Raw genomic sequence first — 21,278 nt, forward strand, 5'->3', positions numbered from 1 at the left:
AACCCGTGTCTTTCGGATGCTTAAGCAACATAATATTAGTTTGATTACTATAACATTTCACCCAAGATCACAAAAAAATATATTAGACAAATACTCATGTAGTACTTAGAAAAAATCACGCACGTTATAATCCGAATTTTCCGAATCGAAGACTTAAAAATAAGCATTTTAATTATTATGAAAGCTTGGACTTTTAATTAAAAAAATCTAAAGTTCGCAAAAGCCTCTAACGATGTTACATTTGCGACTTTCATGGGTCCTCTCATTCTGTGTGATTAAAAAAGTTTACTTTTCGGGTTTATTCCTGTTTTTACGTACAATATAGATTCTGATTGTGAATTTTCGGTAATAAAATACTTACGTAGGTACTTGAATAAGCTTACCGGGGCTCCGGCTCGAAAAGAAGGAGTAGGAACATGGAGGTTTTAGTCAGTAAGAGTCTGACTCTCCTTCTCATCTCACGGTTCTCTCTCAGTTAGTTACGTAAATTAGTAGAGAAAAGCTCTACTAGTTTAGAGTCACAGAGGGACTCTTCATGATGAGCAGCGTGGGCAGACGCGGCGACATTACGTACCATTAATTTACGTGAGTATACCGTGATGTTTAGTTAAAGTGAAAGCACTTGTTTAGTATAGTGCAAAAGCCTGAAAGGCATTACAAAATTAGATTTGTTCTCATTGTAACTACAATCAAAATATCAAATCACAAAATATTGAAAGAAATCTTACAAAAAATGAGCAAACATTTAAACTTTTCTAAGAATCGTAATTAAAATAAGGGTCATAGCTCGTTACAGCTTCGATATCGTCCAACGTTATTCGATCGGCTAATGTCGAAAATTCCCGAGGCGTGCCGAGAATTGCCGATTAATCCCGAACATTCCCGAAGCGTTAGATGTAATGTTTGTATTGCGTGACTTCATTGAGTGCACTCCTAATCTAAGAGATATCAATCTTATGACTCGTTCTTTTACTATTGGCTATCTTAACAAAGGTTCTATGTAATATGTGTAAAGAAATATAAGTATTTGGTTGATTATTGTATTTTTCTATGTATAAACCGTGTTAGGAATTTTTGGCAGTATATGGCAATAGACTCACCCCCTATTACATGGGACTTATAACACAAATGGTGAAAAGTGGATGTACATTTTATAGCGGCAGTACGTGCCGTAATGTGCACCTCTGCCTACCCCTTCGGGGATAAAAGGCGTGACATTGAGGAGGAGGATTTTTGGCATAATAATATAATATTTTCTCTTTTCTATGTGGTTATAAAAATTCACGTTTTTGGTACCTTTGCCTAACTATTCTCAACATCTAACACTGTTGGAGAATATAATTTGTGATTTTAATAATTAGACCCTTAGTTACTTGAAACACGTTACATATTTAGCGTAAAGCTAGTATACTAATAAAAAGCATTTTTATAACACTACTCATTTCCACACATAAAACATAAAGGTGCTTATAGCAAACAAAATACATTTTATTATAATAAAATATTCTTACCACTCAACGTCAGTGTGGAGTGCTCTTTAAAATAAGGCTGGGTGTGCATAAACGGTAATAACATTCCTGCCGCATTTGGAGCGCGGCCTAATAGCCCGACCTTGCCACGCCGAACCAATTATATTTTATATACTTACTCAAAAACTGTTTAAGTTTAAGCCGGGGAAATCTTTAATTTGAAAATTTTGTAATGGTATGAAAGAATTAATTTGTGATTCTTTTTATTTCGGGGGTGGTTGGTTTGCCGTCGTGATTTTGTTAGAAATCTCTTGTTTTACTGATATTGGTTTACGCATGTTGTTTCTTCTATAGGAACAAGAAATTACGCATGTTTTTCTTAAAATAGGGGATAGAGATATTTACTTTTTGGTATTCGTAGTCACTCTGCTGTTACTGCTGTCCATCGATGGCGCTAATAAAACGTCTGACTTTTGTACTTTAACTAATAATAAATTTGCGAGTGATTTAATCATTGGATGTCGTGGTGCCCCGATTTAAAACTCTTCTCATGCCTGAGAGTGCAGGCTCGAAACCTACCAAGGACATGTACTAAAGTAACATTTTCCGAGTTATATGTACATTCTCAGTTTAATTTTTTAGGCATCACTGATAAACGGTTACGGAAAACATCGTAAGGAAACCTGAGCTGTCAATTTTTAATTTTTTTTTCTTTTTTTAAAAAAACGTTGCCCCACACTAGGATTTTCTCCTGTGTTGGGTGCGTTTACAAACATACAATTTCACATGCACATGACACCCAGACCCGAAACAACAATTTGTGGATCACACAAAAAGTTGCTCCGTGCGGGAATCGAACCCGCTACCCGTTGCACGGCAGCCAGTTGCCCAGCCACCGCGCCAAGTCATTTCAATTAAATTATAAGTTTGAAATCTCCAACGCGCATTAAGTTAGCGTGGTGATTAATGCTCAAATCTTCTCCTGTGAGAAGAAGCCTTTGGTCATTAGTGATTACTTAGGCTGTTAATGTGATAAGAAACACATAATCATCATGTCAGGTGTCAAACCAAAACCACCCACACCACAAACCAGTCTTACCATAACTATTCAACAATTCTAACCCAAAACCTTAACTTGTTATAATATTTTCGTGGGTAAATCAAGTGTATTCGGATCAAAGGGAGCAAATGACATGTAATGGCTCGAAAAAGGTCGGGAAGCGAGGAAGCCGGGAGATCGTGTGCGACACACTTTCTATAGATATTATTAGACGCAAGTTATCTCTAGTTAAAATATCTTCCGTTTATAGTGTACCAAGCCATAAGTGGGTTTTAAGGCCTTTGTTTAATAGTGGACGTCTCTCGGCTGATGATTTTGATGATGATGATGAAACCATATGATGATAAAACTACGGTTTCATCATCATCATTAGTAAAGGAGTTAGGCATTGATGAGGTTTTGATGGTTTTGAGGCTGTAATGTGCGATTGCCAATCATGGGGTTTTTTGATGTTCGGTTTAGGTGAATTTATTATAACGTTTCTATATATTTATTTAAAATTCATTAAAATTACATTACCACTTATAAAATACAATTTTTCTATAATCTACTTATATTATTGAAAAATGTAAAAATAGGAACCGACCGGTAGCGGGAGCTTGGTCCAAACTATCGGTGGTTAGGGCTCCAGAGACAGAAATCTCCTCACAATTCGTGCCGTTTCCAGGAGAACTGCCATTGGCCTTTGATCTACTCGCCTAACGCCAGCCTCCTAAAATAGATGTCGAGGAATATGACCGTTTTCAAGAACTTGGTCGGGCACATACTTGTAGTACGGAACCTCAAACTCAAAGCAAGTTACTGATGGGTAATCTTGGCTACCTGATTACGTCTGTGCAAGTATTCGCTTTTGGCCAAACGACCACAATGAGAAATAATATGTCTTATCTTAAGTATGGATTCATGGATTCACCAGGACTATGACATGCCCGACATATGTAAACCGTCCCATCCTTAGTTTATATTATATTTGATCTTTATTTACACACATTTATCATCATATCAGCCAGACTTATCCTGCTAAACATTTAATTTTCTCCCCAATTAACTTCCAGAATCAGCCGGTTAGAAGAGACTCTAAGATTACCTACATACATTTTACTAACAATATTCAGATATAAATGATAAATGATATTTATTTCTTAAATAGATTATAAATAACACTTTTACACGTCAATATTTCAAATAGCTAGATGAGGCCGGCATTTCCTATCCGACTACTCTGAGAAGAAATGCCGAAACAAACTCAGAGGTCATAGTCTCTTTTAAAGTCCAGACAATATCAAGTTAGAGATGTCGGAGAACCGTGCAAGTTTATTCTGTAGTGGTCTTTTGAGGAAAGAACCACAGCAGTTTGAGCGGACCTGTTCAGATGGCAGCACGCATGTGTCAGTTTACAATTAGCTATAGCTGACGGCTGTTGCTGAATGATCCGACGAACAATACCAACCAAAAGAACATTTGGGTAGGCCACACAAATGCTCAACTGTCAGAATATAATTAACTAAAAGTGAAATGACTAGGCAAACTATCGCACGGTCGTCAAACTAACAATTTTATAAATAATAAACAAAATGACCTTCACAAAGGCCAAAAAAAAGGAAAAAGAACTCTCTCACATTCACGTAATAAAGTTCACTTTCAAACGTGACGTCCACTTTTAACGTACTTGTAATATCAAAAACAAAAGTGAGATACCACCGTTGGGTCTTTGTAATTTTTAAAGGGTGAAGTGCTTGTGAAGTGAACTTGATTGAGCCTGTTGTCATGTATCCATCAATTAGTTACTTGATCCTTTACGTGGAAATCTTTGAATATGGTAAATTAGAGACGTTTTTGCACTATAAATTGTTAAAATATGGGAGATAATTTCTAGACACACCGAACTTAAATTGTAAGTGATTAATATAAATTAATTAATCTATCTATTATTAATTGGGACACAATTATAAATAGATTAATCAATTTCGATTTAAGTTTTGTGTGTAACCAAAACCCGACTGGCCAATAAATTAATGTGTTGTGTATTTACACTTATGAATAAAAATTCACTAACTTTAAGATGAAGTGCTATTTACTTCTGCTATATACATAATTACAATTATAAGGAATCTTTGATTTTGACTTCAATGATGTGATAATGTAGTTGCCAGATAACATTCAAAATATTTATATAGCTACCACTACTTTATATCACACTATCACACTAATATTATAAATGTGAAAGTTTGTTTGTTTGGATGTTTGGCTGTCAATCACGCTGAAAGTACTGAACGGATTTTGATGAAATATTTTTGTATGAGTGTGTAGCAAACATGCACATACAAAAATATGGCCTAATTTATCGCTGACACAAGCTAGTTACTTATAAATTACTCTTTCAGTTACTTTAAAAACAGATACAATAACCAAATTACGCTCAATTTACACTCTCTGAGCTACAACCCTTGAAGTACAATTTCGTTTTGAGATACAAACATATTATTTCCTCAGTACAGCGGCATATGCCCCGTTTCATTCCTTCAGAGGCAGTCATAAAACCACCATGCGTATCGACCATTTATATTACAAAAAGCTATCAGAAGTCAGCGAAATAATTCCGTGGTAAAGGAATATCGTATAAAATCCTACAGTGCCAGCAACCGTGCATTTTAGCATAAAATGATAATAAAATTATACTTTGGCACCATAGCTATTGTGTGTTTTCTTAGCCCTCGGGACCGCAATACTGAAGCAAAATTAAATTTCGCCCTGTTCTCCTAGTGATGTGCTATTGTTTATTTGTTTCTTTTTACTGCGAATTAATAAATTCGGCTTTCTTGGATTTTGTGATTGAATATTTTAAAATGCAGACTGCACGGTTGGCGCGGTGGCTAGGCAACTGGCTGCTGTGCAACGTGTCGCGAGTTTGATTCCCGTACGGAACAACTATTTGTGTGATCCACGAATTGTTTAATTATTGTGAACTTTTATGTTTTGTAAACGCACCCACGACCCAGGAGAAAATTCTAGTATGAGGCAATGTTAAAAAGAAAATAAAATAAACAAAAATAAGAACGACTTCTTTTTGTAATTTTTTTTTATGTTTTATTTTTAAATTTTCCTTGATTTTTTGTTTCTGAGAGGAAAATATTCCGAGTCAAATTGCAACCTTATTTCGACATCAGATCCCAATAAATACATTGCTTAATTGGTTCGTGTTAATTAGCTAGTATTTCGCCCTTGGAAACGAAAAGACTTCCTAATTTCCCCCCATTTCTTTTGATCTCCAAATAAATAAGTAGGTGGATGTCCTCGACCCATCCTCGACTGGTCCCCCTTTCAAACACTCACGATGTATACTAAAAAACTTTTTACGATTCCGAGACTCTCAATCCTGCAGTGTTTCAAGTATAAAAGTCACGTTTTACCTAGACATATACCTAAGTTAGTGTATCACACTAAACTAAACAAATACAATAAAAAAGCCAATCTTTAAACACTAGTTTACGATCGTTCGGGTTTATCCTTACGCGCCATTTAAGGGATGAGTCGTAAAATAGAATGACTAACCAATAACTATGTTTTCGATTTAATATTTTACTCATGTTATTGGTTATCTTTTGAAAGCTTAAAAAGATGAATGGTCCAGGTTGAAGCAATGAGCTGGTAACTTATTATATTTGTTCGGTGGTTCTCATGAAAGGGGTTTGGACTATAAAAAGCAACTGTTTGTATAGAACGACTGAGTCACAAGCGTTAAATAAAATACAAGACAAAGAATTTATTTGCAACTAGCTGTTACCCGTGGCTCCGCCCGCGTAGAATAATGAGTTCTGTCAGAATTTAAGTTAAAAAAATCTAAAATACAAGCAGCCTATGTTACTTCTTAGCACATCAGCTACCTGCCAATAAAAGTTCCGTCAAAATCGGTCCAGTCATTTCAGAGATAAGCCAGAATAAACAGACAGACAGACAAACAAAAGTTGTAAAAAATATTATTATGTATCCTATTGTATATTCAAATGAATGTAACAAAAAGCGGTTATGTTAATATAACAAACAGACACTCCAATGTTATTTATTAAAGTCTAGATACTGATAAAGCAAGCTGAAAAAATATCTCACCGACAGTCTGTTACATTCAAAAACGAATAAAAGAAAAGGGACGCGACTATCTTGTATTCTCGACGTTAATTTTAAAACCATTTTTCTTCAGCAAAAAGGTAACTTGTTCAAAGGAAATTCTATATTCTAGTGCCGTCTACGAATCAAATTTCTGCGAGGCGACCTCAGCGAGGAAAAACTAACAAAAATATTTTTGTTCCATTTACTGCGCGGTACGCAATCGTGGGTATCTATTTGCCGGGAAACGGTGCTATGCGGTCGAGAAATAACTGATGCACTTGAATTTTTAGGTTTTTAATTCCTCGTGCCTATAGAAAAGTATTATATTAAGGTTGAAATATTCATACTTAGTATATAAAGCTGAAGAGTTGGTTTGAACGCGCTAATTTCCGGAGCTACTGGTCCAATTTTAGTAATTATTTTTGTGTAGGATAGTGCATTTATCGAGGAAGGCTTATACAACATTACATTATGACCAATTGGAGCTGAAAAGTGTGTGAAAAATTATATAAATACGAAAGTAACTCACATCTCTGTCTCTTCTTTACGCCTAAACTACTGAACTGATTTGAATAATTATTTTTGTGTTGGATAGTATATTTATTAAGGAAGGTTATAAGCTATAAAACATTACGCTACGATCAATAGGAGCCGAGCAAAATGGACGAAACCGCGCGGATGTAGCTAGTTTGTTTATAAAAGGGGTATCAATGTATGGACAAAGTGAGAGAAATATGAAGGTTTATAAATAGAAAATTACAACATACCTATTTGTTTTATATTCATTCCTAAAGCTCAAACAACGCCTACAATAGTGTACCAGCTACGACCCGCGTTATATTACATTTTTAAAAGCCTGTCCCATTCCGAAAATTACTGCAAACACATATAAAGTCTAGGCATGTACTGAAATATGTGTAGTAAAGGTTTTTCTCTTATTACGTATTCAGTCATATTCTTTATGTGTCGTTTCTTTATATGAAGAAAAGGTACTGTTTTTTTTTTCGTAGAAAGAAATTATATTTTCACCTAAAGAGCAATATGTCTGTCTTTAAACATTTACCTATGCTCTCGAGCTGTGACGTAGGCGTTCATATTTCTAGCACCGTCTTAATTATGCTCGAATATTGTCGCGTATGCGGGCAGAATACCGGTTTGATCCAGTTTATACCGGTACGAAACCGGTTTACGGCGGTACCGAGTGAGTTTATGACTGGATTTAGTCGGGTACGAGTTCCTTATATGATTTGCGGGGGTAATTAGAGTTTTAAATAGTGTTCCTGCTTGCGTTAATCATGGGTGAATTTCTACAGAGAATTTCGAACTTGGTTAGGTTATTTTCTTGTTATACATCTGTATAATTTACAGATTTTTGGTGTATTTTTGAATAACCTACATACATTTATTTAAAAAAGGTAAGAAAGGTTTATCTGGACACAAAAAAATATAAAGTAAACTGCCAGAAACTTCGGAATGCAAACGTCCGAATTGCCGAAAGTCAGAATGAAGATAAAAAAGAGCTTGTAAAAACAAATTCACCGTGGCGGTGACGGTATAAACGTTTCCCCGTAATTGCCACTTGACACTTTTGACATTTTCACCCAAACTTTAGACACGTCACTAGTCTGCGGAGTGCGACTCATCGTCTACGATTCGGAATTTTTTTCGTGGGAATTTTTCCGAATTTCTTATACGTTTTATTTTTAATGGTATAAGCCGGTAACCGAGCAGACGGATCACCTGATAGTAAGCAATTTGGGGGTTAGGAACTTATGGGTTGCTGGGGTATCAGGGATTGGGAAGATTGGAAACCTCACTCACCCAAAACAAGCGTTGTTTCACGACGGTTTTCTGTGAGACCGTGGTATCACTCCGGTCGACCCAGCCCATTCGTACATGGCTCTCCCACACTTCAACTCCACATTTTCTAGTACACAAACACAGACATTTTAAACATAGATTTGAAACAGTCCGAGGCACATAAAAGCGACTGAAGTACTTTTTCATAGAACGTTGCGTAAACAGATAGGTATTTTCCAAACGGATGGATATTTGCATTTCTTTCTATTCTAATCCGTTGTGAGTAATAACGCGGTGCACTTTCGTCCGAATGCCCACAGTTATAGGAGCGGTTTTATCTCTTTTCATTTATATTCTTGCGAGTATTGAAGTGAACTGAGTGGTACTAAGTATGGATTATTGTTGGCTTTATTTATTTTTAGAAGGTATTATGACTTTAAGTGGGATGGTTTTGCTTGTTTTAGTAAAGTTCTTATAAATAATATAGAATAGCTAATTAGATATCATTTACAACCTAAAATAGCATTGTAACTTCTTACTGGATTCATTTTAAAATGAAATACATAATAGCTTCTAAAGCCACTATACAAATAAATCAAAGACTGTATCCTTGTACTGATTGTTTAGTCATAATTATAATGAGCAAACTCATGTAATACAAACGCTCCACAATGTGCTTCTCGGCTACGAAACTGGCTACGAGGCTACGAAACTTGCTACGCGACTACGAAACTTGCTACGCGACCACGCCACGATTGTTACTGTCTTCTTCTTGACGATAACAACATGTTGTTATGACAAAGTTTTCCAAATTGGGTCATAATTATGAGGAAAATATATGTTATAACATATTTCACTCAAATACAAAAAGTGCATTCTTTGTTCTTTCATAAAACAACCGTTTCCAGACGAATACATTTGGGATTCCGTAGATTACATCCGAAATTCGAAAACATTTAAATTATTTGCGTTCCATTTCCCTTCAACGAAATTATATAAAAAGACTGACTGGCAAGAATTTTATTTTGAATTCCGAATTCCACCATTTTCATTCTCACAAGTAACGCCAATAAGCAGACGTTTATAACGCTCCTTTCGCTCGACTTTTTTTAAGGAATTCTGGATGTATAAAGGTGGGTCCCGTAAGGAGTTTTAATAAAATCCTGGGCTCCGGCTTAAGTGTCACTCACGATATGAGCCTGCCTTTATTACGGTCTGTAAAAACTACGGCCATAAGATTAATATTAAAGCTCATTTTTTGTCTAAATTATAATAGCTGTTTCGGGTTTGCATCGTAAAATATAATTTACCATATTTCCCGGAGAGTTTTTCTTTCAAATTGAATTTTAGAGATATATTTGGTAATAAATAGTACAGGAGACGGATGGGAAATGGGAAAAAAGTTTAGTTTCGTTTCGCGGGAGGACAATCCAATCGGCGTAAAACTGGTGGGATCCCTAGAGCGGTTGTCATGGCGACGGGTGGGGCGGGAGCGGTTGAAAGGGGTCACAAAATCCAAACTTATCTCATAAATTTACACGGCAGGTCGATCTCGTTCCGACACGCGGAGCGTTTCGCCAAATTTCATTTTGTACGGAACCTCGTCAAGCTCATTTAATTGGTATGAAATTTTAAGTATTATGTGTTTTTAGTGTTGACTCGTGAAATTATAAAAGCGTTTGCACTCTTCTCTTTTAGTAAACAGCGCCGGTATGAAATTCGCGGAGGTTTTCTGTGAGTGTGTGTTTATTCATGTATTTATCATGTATGTTTGTATTTATGTTTGGAGTTCAACGTCCGCTCTATTCAACTGGACTGCAGTTATAAGTGAATGTAAACTAGAGAGCGGGAAATAGGTATATTATTTTAAATTTACCAATAAAAAGAGATATTAAAAGCAACGTGTAATGCACAAATATTATCTATTTATACATATGTGTAAATAAATATGTACATATATAAACTCACACCTTTCTTCTACTTAGGGTAAGCAGAAAGAAAGATAGTGGTCCATAAATAAGGGTCATCACTCCCATGCATGAGATGCAGGCGTCTTAAACCTCCGGGGCACCACGACTTGTATTTGTATGTCCTGAAAATCTAAAACACGTGTATATGTTATGATAAGTAATCAAATAAATAAATAATACTAACTGAAACGTATCCTCAAAGTAATTCTATTATTTTTCGAGAGACATAACTTTCATCAATCAAATGGAGAAACGATAAAATGATACCTAGATTAGTAGTTTTTCTCAGAACTACCAATTAACGCAAAGGATGTTTGTAATCAATTCAAGTTGTATCACTTGGAAAGCGCCTTTCCTAGGTTGCTTACTAATCTAAATTCAAAAACAAGCATTATAGGTTGGTTTATTTGGATGTTTTTCCGTCAATCACACTGAAACTACAGTACATGAGCTGACTTGGGTGATAGGGTATATTAAAGGGATAGATAGACAAGTACTTTTTATCCCACGGAAATGCGGCTCATATTCATGAGCAGCATTCCGCAACACACGACGCAGCGATTATCGCGCTGCTATTTACTTATGAAAAAATATAAAGTATTCTCATTTCATAGTATGTATTTAGCAATATTGGCAAGTCTGTCAATAAATAAATAAAAAAAACATATTTATTCACGGAAAAACAGTGATAAATTGTTGTTGTAACGTATAAAAAAACGACAAATTAATAAAAACAAAGTACAGTTACAATACAATATTTCAAAATCAATGAACACAGAAACAACAGCAGCCAATTGAGAATTTTACACAAAAAAAAAGTATCCAGCACGAACGCGTCCGATTTCACAAATCTATTGAACAAGCGGATATTTTAATCGGACAGTTTTAACTCGATCGTTTATTCGATACCGCTCAAATCGTGTTCAGCCTCAAAATAAAATATCAACAATATTAACTGAAAGCGTTGAATTGAAATTAAAACGTCAATTTTGGTTGTTTTGTGTTTGTTGTTTTCATGTTATATTAGTTATTGGTATATTTCAGCGCATTGCTGCCACAGTGGTTGGATAATCGACTGCTGTGCAATGTGTGATGAGCTCGATGCTCGATATTAGCCCAAAGTCAGGAAGTTGTTTTGGTGGTACTTCCAGCCTCGCGGCTCGAAAAGCACGTAAAGCAGTTGGTAGTGCACCTGGGGCCTTAGACAAAGTAACAATTTAAAAACGATAACGAAGTTAGAAAAGTCTAAAATGTATGGAGCTGCGTTAAGTCACGTGGTCCATCGACATCGTTATCGCAATTTGGTAGACAATGTAACATTTCATAACGAAACCATAAAGTAACGAATACGTTACCGAACGTTATCGTGTTTATTCCATACAAATGCGTAGACAAGCGGCACTTTCAGTGTTCGTCTTCGCCTCGATCGTGATCGTCATTAAGGATAACGAAACGAACGCTAAAACGTTGTAGTTATCGACTAATATCGACACAAGATGGCCGAATTTCATTCTACAGCTGATTTTTGACCTTGGTTGATGACATACTCTTGAGTATTTATTTTATGTTAGAGGCATTACTGCAGGTTAAATAAATTATAAAATGCATTCTCTTCGTTTATTGTGGGCTGTGCACAATGAGAACGCCTGGGAGAGGCGTCTAAACCGATTAAATGCGGCGACGGCTATTGGAAACAATTGGAGAAATGCCTGAATTGTTTTTCAACTAACATTTCAGACTTAATAAAAGAGCATTTAGGAAATTATGCAAGGAGCTAGAAGCTCATGTACGATTAAAAGGTTCTACTGAGATTCCCCTGGAACTAAAGGTAAGAAATTTTACATTAATTAAACAATATAACTATAGGTACCTATTGCAGGCAAACATATACTTTTGTTGTTGGTTATTGATCCTAATAACTTGAGTTAAAGCATTATTCGTCGGTTAGTTTTATATATTATAGGAACTATATAACAAAAATATTGTGGTACGACACAATACTCTATTAACTGCTGTAGAGGTAAGTAAAAATAAAACCACATAATCTAAATCTGTATTATTATAATTTTCAGGTGCTGTGTGCTCTTAGCTTTTTAGCTACTCGCTTGCCGCTGTCTCGAAGGGGGTCGCTCAAACGAGGGTCGGGAGAAACAGCAGACTGCGGTGTCGCTGGCGATCTCAACCGCGGACCACGCCTGGTGGATGGAGAAATATTATTTATATTAAATATTTATGTATAAGAATTTTTATAAATAATAATTCATAACCAGATTAACCAAGTTAAAAACTAATTTATCAAAAAATTTAATGGTGTCTTTCATGTAAGTGAAGTTACTTGGTTGACTAATGTTAATAAGAATACTTTATAAAACATTTCGATTTATTTATTTGCCATCTACCTACTAGAGACAATTAAGTAGCTCATTTTTGAGCAGATCCCTTGAAGGTGTATACCTAGTACTTACATTAATTTAAATCCTAGCTTTTCTATAGTCTTGTCCATAGTTATAAGTATAATATATGTGTATATGAGATTAAAAAGCCAATTTGTCAAGAACTTTTGAAATTAATTGAAAAATAACAATAACATGCAGGTTTGGACACCAAAGTATAGCTTGTACTATACTATATATGTACTTATTTGAATTTTTGTAGTAAGGAGGTTAATGTTTAGCTGTATGTTTTCTTTTACATATTTGCTTAAAAGAAAACTTACAACTAAGAAAGCAAATGTTTTATGGTATATGCCAATAAACATTTCTTGTTTCTTTCTTACTATATGGGTGTCAGAGATTGATCATCATCATCATCATCATAATTATAAAAAGTCCCCAGTCTAGTTATAACAGAGAAAATTATTACAAGCCAATTTTCATAACCACAAGGGTGTGTCCACTTATCCAAAACCCTTTAGAAAATAGCTTGCTAGCCACTCTACCATCACACCAGTCTTTCCAAAAATGTTCATTAGATCCTTACTTTTTATCACTTGTCTGTAGTCTTGCTGCCACCACCACTGACAGCATTCAATATGTTTGTCAGTTCAGTCCACAGTCGGTCTGACCGTACCCAACCTAGTGATGCAGCAAGAGGCCTCACCGGGTCACCATGACTGTAACATAAACAAACAAAGATTCAGTATAAGTACTTCATTGTTAAGATTGTGTCATTGTGTACATTACATACTAGTGAATACAACTTGGATTTACTTACTTTGCCATATCCTCAAGCAGCATTGACAATTGTTGGGAACTTGTTCGCACTCTTGATTCCATGTTTCATCACTATCACTAAAAATTATAATAGATTAGAACACAGTAACAACAGTAATTTATAAAAATTAGTCTATTTTGATTATCATTAAGTCTAAAACTTAATATCAAAGTTAATGATAATTAAAACTTAATATAAACAACAATTTAGAATAATAATACTCTATTTACTTACTTACTAGTATAAAGTTTTGTTTTTATTATAATTTACAATACTTTAGCTACTCTTTATTTCTATCATTTCACTCAAGTAAAACGACTACTTAAAGCAAAGACTATATTACTTACTAGAAATAACGTGGACTGTCTTATGCGAGGGCTAGTTCGAAATTGAACTAATAAAGTCATATTTCTCTTGGGAAGCACTTGAGCCCAGCAGTTTTCGGATATTTACGTCTGGGCTAAGGACATCGCAGCACAACCACTTGAAGCCCACCGGCGCGGCGACCACCGTGCCGATCCCGTGACGTCACCCAGCACTCCAACGTCGCTGACTGTGATAACATCACCCTCACGAAGTACGGCGATCGCCAACAACTCACTTATTCTTATCAGTAAAATTCGAAAACAGTAATAACTCGCGGGAATAATCCGATTTGAACTTCTTGAGTGACACTGACAGCTAAATTTTCGTTACCATAAACAATATTTTTGCTTTTTAGCGAATAATCGATTCGACACAACGATAACGATCGCGATGTTACTTTGGCTAAGAAATGTTTGTCGTTATCGTTGAGACGATGACGATTTTAGATATCGTTTCGCTACCAAGCGATGTTACTTTGTCTAAGGACCCTGACCATGTATACTAAAACGAGTTCTTGTATGACTAGAATTGGTACCAAGTACCTACGTAGGGAGTAAAATATCAATTTCCGTATTTATTAATTTTTTTGTGAGGGGGGAAAATCTTCGAACGGCTTCTTCCGCCTTGGACGAGGTGAGAGGGAGTATAAGACTCTTACAGACTAAAAACCACTCCGTCCCAACTCCTGCTTTTCGAGCTGGAGCCCGGTAACCCACTAAGTAGTCCTCAGCTCCAAATTAGTATTAGGATTTTGCATTTTAATACTTTCATCAAATTCAACCTGATGCTAGATAACCGCAATAAGATAAGTTGATAATGCTGCAAACCAGATTTTTTCGAAATTCTATTTCAAAGTGCCCACAACAATATACCAACCCACATCTGCTATATCTCTTCCCTAATATAATTCTCACAAACAAACATTATACCAATTAAAATCTACCCCTATTTAATACAAATTCCCCATACACATATCATGGTAAACCTTTTACAGGGATATGTAACCGATACGCCTGTAATTTACAAGGGAAACCTTCTCTTCAGGATAATCAACCGCTAGTAAATGATTTGCGAAAATCTCTCCTATGTCTTATGGTATAAGGGTGGTTATGATTTAAGATTTTAGCTGTGATATTGTCTTTGATGTATTTTGTAGGTGGTTGCTGTTAAGAATTTGGGGGTGATAAATTAATTAATTGTTGTTTTTTTGTGGTGTGTTTTGATTTGATGGTGGATAATGTATACAACTTTTTCAAAGTCAAAGTCAAAGCATTTATTTCAATTATTCCTTAATTCGGCACTTTTGAAACGTCAAATTTAATTGTCCATTAGTCTGTCTGTCAGCGAAGCTAAATGCACGTTCCAAAGTATAGCTTCGAATGGAGATGAACGAGAAATAAACTGCATCATTGCTGCTCTTTTAAAAAGACGTTTTTTCTGAATAAAAATATTATTTTTTATATCCAAAATACTGACAAGGACGGTACAGACATGGATAGAATTTGTTTATTTCTAAATATTGTACCTATCAACTTATCATCTAATAAATACAAAATTATCATGCATATTTATTTTTAAACATTTTGTTTGTGAACAGTTTTCAAAGAATCATTAATTTGAAAATCTATCCATGTAATTAGAATTTTCTTCCCTTTCATTTCTCCCATGCTTATAACACACCATCGATTCAACATGACGTTGGCATTAAAACGAAATTGTTTTTGACTTATCCTAGCTGTCTGAACACAGGTGTGAGTATGGCAGGATTACGCGGGTGACAAACGAGCCACCGTACCTAATATGTTAATAATTTTGTATATAGGGAGTAATGAAAATAGGCGTGCGTCTTTAAAATTGGGTTGACGGCAAATATGTTTGTAAGTGTGGGAGAGCCTTGCTGCGGCACGAATAGGCCGACTTGACCGGAGTGATCTTGCGTTGTATGAGTAAGGTTACCGGAGGCCCAATTACCCCCTTCCCAATCATCCCCATCCCCGATTTTCCAAAACCCTTTAAATTCCTAACCCCCAAAAATCTGGCTCGCATTAGTAACTGAAATACCATGGGCGGCGACGATTGCTTACAATCAGGTGATCCGTCTGCTCGTTTACCGGCTTATTTATAACATAAAAAATAATATTAAATAACCCATTTACGTAACATGATTTGTTTTTAACAAACGCATGTCATGAAATTATATTTATATTGCATAGCTTAAGTATAAATATGTATTCTCATTATAATCTCCTTGCTTACATACTGTATATACGACATATTGAGATTAACCGAAGCCAGATTACTGACGAGTATTAATTTTCTTGCGCTGTATTAGGATACATTAATTATAATAACATCGTTACGTTGCTTAGCAACACACACGTCTGAATTACGAGTACTTGCAACAACGCGTAACATTCTATTGTATTCGTGGTATTGGAATATGAAAAAGTGCAACAGCTTTCTCGACTGGCGAAAATTGCTATCTACATTTACTATCTCTACCTGTCCTTTCTAGATTTTGATTTATATATCTGGGTAATACATGGGTGCTTTAACAATTTACAATCATATAATTTTACATACACATAACACCTGGGTGTCATGGGTTGGGTGTTGTTCTGGGTCTGGACCCAGAGCATCAATTTGTAGATCACACAAAGAGTCTTGTGAAAATCGAACCAGCTACCGGTTGTACGGCAGGCGGTTGCCCAGCCACCGGTCAACCGTGCAATCTTTACCTTATAGGTAGTGGTGGTTGAAAAACTACGCATGAGGCTACTTTATAATATATACTATACTTTATTCAATTACCAAAACATTCCGAGATAAGCCCAGAATGTCCGATATTTTGTCTCGTAATGGAATAATGAAAAAAAGTGATGAAGTACTAAGACGGACCTCCATCTGTCCTTCAGGGAATAACAACGTAAGGTTCCATTTAGAACTATCTTGGGTAACGTCGACGTATAATAGATTATAGGCAACAATGTACGAAGGTAAAAGGGTACATATTGACCCTATGTGATAGGTAAACCTCTAGAGTACCTAAATCGAGATATTCAATTGGAGCTGGGTAATGTAGGTCTGAGACAAATGGATAACAATTTGTTACCTCGTACCTTATGTACAGAACTAGACTATTATTAGATCGAGGACCATTTTCTTAAGTGTATGTTCGCCTGGTAGTCACATCGTGAGTCTAGAACCTTCTACAATAAAATTATACCTACCTATAAGTATAACTGAAAAGCTAAGTTGGGCTTGTATATATTGTTTTTGAATGACATTAAATGGTTGTCATCATGATGGCTATAGAAAATTATTTTAAAATGTTTAATAATAACTCTAGACTTGATCTATTACTCAATAAATTAGTAACTTAGACAGACTCCGTGATCCAACGTTCATGAGTTTAGCATATGCTCATTGTGACTATCATAAAAATATATAGCAAATACCTATTATTATGACTGTTATAGAAAAGTGACTCGGTTCGATAGTTCCACAAATTTGCCATACAAGGCTAAAGTTAACACTGAAAAAACTTTTTCAGTGTTGTAAATTACTTTAACTTTGATGTGAAATTCGTTTTGTTATAAACTCTGATATATGTATATCAGAGTTTAAAAAAAACTAAAAAATATAACTGAAACACAAATATCATTCTCTAGATACTTGTACTAAAAACACAGAAATACTAAAAAGAAAAATACAAAACTATACATCAGAGGAAAAAAGTACTAAGATTTCATGAGAATTCAAGATAAATCGTCAAAACAAAAGTAGGTATATGTTACCCCGTATGAAATAGGGTTAGGATACATGAGATCGATGTTCTCTGAACAGCCTGAGGCGCAAAGGGTTAAGGGACAGTGTACACTTGACGAATACATTTTGATATGTTACGTGATTTTGTTTTATAAGATCTCTTTGGTCTGATTTTGCAATTGTTTGATGATTGAATTGTTAGACAGTGGTGGCCCGGAGGTTTAATACGCCTGCTTCTCATGCATGAGAATATAGGTTCGAAACCTACCGACCGCAAGTACCGACGTGACTATATCAGAGTTGTATGTGCTTTTTAAGATATTTAGACACCACTTACATACGATGAAGTAATAAGGAAAGCGAAGAGAAATGGGGCCTTATAATTTCTTTTTTTTATAAGTTTGTAATCACCAACCTGCATTGAGTAAGCGTGGTGATTAATGCTCAAACCTTCTCCGTGTGAAAAGAGGCTTTTAGCAGAGGTGTTTCTTTGCTCTCAAGTGCAACACTAACAGAGCTAATAACACAATTCAATAAAACTGTTAAAGACTCATTGTAATATGAATGGAATTATGAGTAATGAGTATATTGTGCATGAGTTTGTTTATTTAGAGATAAATATATTTTCAATATTGTGAAGAACTAAGACGAAGGCCTTTGTTCGGCAGTGGATGTCTTCCGACTGATGATGATGATATTGTCAAATATTATCTTAAAACGATTCGTAACATTCATAGATATACTAACAAACGAGCAAGAGATAATTCTCGTACAGAATACCGAGTAAAACCTTTTTTTGCTAAAAAATTAAAAACCGCTCATCCTCAAGCCAAAATCCCCAAAATACCGAAGTCTTCGTATTCTTATCGAACTGACAATAAATTCTTCTAAGTTACACTTAAACTTTTCTTCGTATATCAGTTGAAAAGTTATTGAGAGTTAGCACGGAAGTTAGATCACAAAACTGTGAACTTACCACGATATTCGTTGTAAATGCGTTTTGTACGTGACTTAGTATATTTAGTAGTAGATCCACTTGAGCTTCGAACAAACATTACGAAATATTCGCACAAATATTGAAAGATTTTTCTTGTATTTACTATTTGCTTTTGTCCATAGTTTATGTTGTGTTTGTAATTATTATTTCTCTCGTACTTCTGGGTACTTTTATTGTAAGCGTAATTAATTATCGATGTTTTATTGAAAGCAGTGTGGGGTTGCTTATTATATTTACTCGTGAAATAGTTCGTTGTATGTTTCACTCGGTTTTTCAACGGAAAAAGCATCATAAATATGAATTTATTTCAGTTACTACTTTTGGTTCATTAAAATCATGATTAAGTATTAAAAATATCAGTCCAAATTCTGAGAAAAGAAGGATACAACTTTATTTTTTTATTTTATCATCTGTAGCATCAGATACCATCAACATCCCTTGACAATTGACTATACATAACTATATCCATAACTCAATCTTTTGACAAATTATCTTGAAAACCAAAATCATCACCAAATTACTAATTTTATTTTTTAATGTCACACCTTTTATCCCCGAAGCTGCAGGCAGAGGAGTGCATTTTGGCATGTAAGGCCACTTTACGATTTGCACCCACTTTTCACCATTTGTGTTATAACCCTGTGTCATGTGGCCTCATCTCATTATTTCAAAGATTGACGTGTAAACGTATTATCTTATAACCAACCAACAAAAATAAATCTCATTTATCATTATTTTATCATTTATAAGTCCTATGTAATAGGGCGTGAGTCTATTGTCACTAGAATTGTGTACGGTGTAGTGTGCAGATAACTAAATTTTATTATAACAAAACATTACTTTATTAACTAAAAATACGGGGACGTTCAATAGTCAGCGCAACGTCGCCTCGTCTGCGGACGATGCTTGCTTGCTTAGATGCAAGGATCAATCGATTGATCGATTGTGCGATTGGCGGAATTTTCTTATTATTTAAAAAAAGTTGCCAAGTTACGTACCGAAGACTATAGTGTGCTATTACTAAAAATATAACAAAATAATATTTACTTTAATACAATATAGTGTATTCACGCCATTAAGTAGTGACGATACAGAACGCCACATCATGGTGCCTCGAGGCACGGCTCGGAGATGTGGCTCCACATACATATGTATTGTATACGTATATAATATAATTCCGTTGCCAAGAAACCTTACTGAAATTGCTTATAGCACTATGATTGTTTTAGCTAAAGGATTTAGATAGATGTGCTTAAATTAATTGTTGTCTTATGAGTTTTAAGATTTGGTTGAAAATTGTAAAATTTTATGGAGTGGCTGCTCAAAATTTTTAGAGTTCCTCCGCGCAATTTGGCCAAATTATGTCAGTATTTGTTGCAGGCTTGGTTGACAGTCTCGTGGTAATTTCAATGGTGTATAATACATGATGTAAATATAACATGAACAATATGATACATTTATTTACACCTTCAGGGAATAAAAGGCAAGAAATTATGTTTATATTTACCCCAATATTTTACAAAAAATATACAATCAAAAGGTGTCCTATACCTGTAATATAGGACCAACACACCCCATCTATACAGCGAACTATTTTGGCCTTGTCAGATAAAATACTTTCGAACAAAAACACGCCATTTTTCCTCCTCTTAGTGTCGGCTCCAGGGCCACAAAGTTGACACTTTATGCGTTGGACCCTCACGTACGATCCTATTATATTCACATTACTAAAAAGCAAAGGTAAATCGACAAAAGGGTACATCCTTATGCCTATGTAAGGTCGCGTTATTATGGACCTTCATATACTAAGATAACAGATTTTTGTTTTTACCCTAATCGAATCCTTTTCCCATTTAGCTGTGATTACTAAAAAGGTTAGCCAATATAGCATAACTGTAGTTAGTAACAATTTTTTTATTGATGGTGTTTATGGAAAGTGACCATTTATTAAAGCAAAAATTCCAGTTTGTGATAATATGGACACCAAAACAGTATATACAGTAACAATGATAGCAGGATAAGAATTCTTGAACTCATCAATCGCCCGAATCTAATCTAAACATCTCTATTGTTGAACTGAACACAGAACATGTGCTTACAATCCTCAAGTATCAATGCTAACTACAACTATATAAAAACTACTATTAAATTAAAACTTACCTTTAAAAAAATATTATTTTAAACATTTAATTATCTGATGGTTGTAAGGCTAATTGATAATATACGTCCCATGTATATAACTCAATATCCCAAAATAGCCTCTCAACCTTACCGTCAATATAAAAAAAGGTCTCAAAACCCCACCTTTTATGAAACTAAAGCATCGACACTTCTATAGTTTAGTCAGTGAAACAGAGAGCACATAAAATTGATCACCAACGACACCTCCCCATAAATATTTATTAAGCTACATAAATATGTATGTAATCGTTAAGCACAGACCGTGCATAATACAGTGTACCCTGAAAATTAATACAGGGAGGGATCCGGTACGAAATAATATTATATGATATGTGAATTTCAAATTT

General features: G+C 35.0%; 1 protein-coding gene and 2 long non-coding RNA genes across 6 annotated transcripts in view; 2 read left to right on the forward strand and 1 right to left on the reverse strand.

Annotated features, from left to right (window-relative positions):
* The window catches only part of LOC118275583 (hemicentin-2), a 305,982-nt gene that overhangs the window by 226,417 nt on the left and 58,287 nt on the right, over positions 1–21,278 (forward strand). The window lies entirely within an intron of this gene.
* LOC126910953 (uncharacterized) lies at positions 11,600–13,604 on the forward strand. Its single transcript, XR_007705552.1, has 2 exons — positions 11,600–12,234; positions 12,479–13,604. It is a non-coding gene; the product is annotated as an uncharacterized LOC126910953 (long non-coding RNA).
* Positions 12,451–14,475, reverse strand: LOC126910951 (uncharacterized). Of its 2 annotated transcripts, XR_007705548.1 has the most exons (4): positions 13,967–14,475; positions 13,620–13,696; positions 13,386–13,518; positions 12,451–12,601 (listed from the first exon to the last, which is right to left on the reverse strand). It is a non-coding gene; the product is annotated as an uncharacterized LOC126910951 (long non-coding RNA). The 2 variants fall into 2 exon arrangements; XR_007705547.1 differs by having other exon boundaries at positions 12,451–13,518.

The sequence above is a fragment of the Spodoptera frugiperda genome, chromosome 8 (genome assembly GCF_023101765.2).
Source record: "Spodoptera frugiperda isolate SF20-4 chromosome 8, AGI-APGP_CSIRO_Sfru_2.0, whole genome shotgun sequence".
In the NCBI taxonomy this organism is placed as follows: domain Eukaryota; kingdom Metazoa; phylum Arthropoda; class Insecta; order Lepidoptera; family Noctuidae; genus Spodoptera; species Spodoptera frugiperda.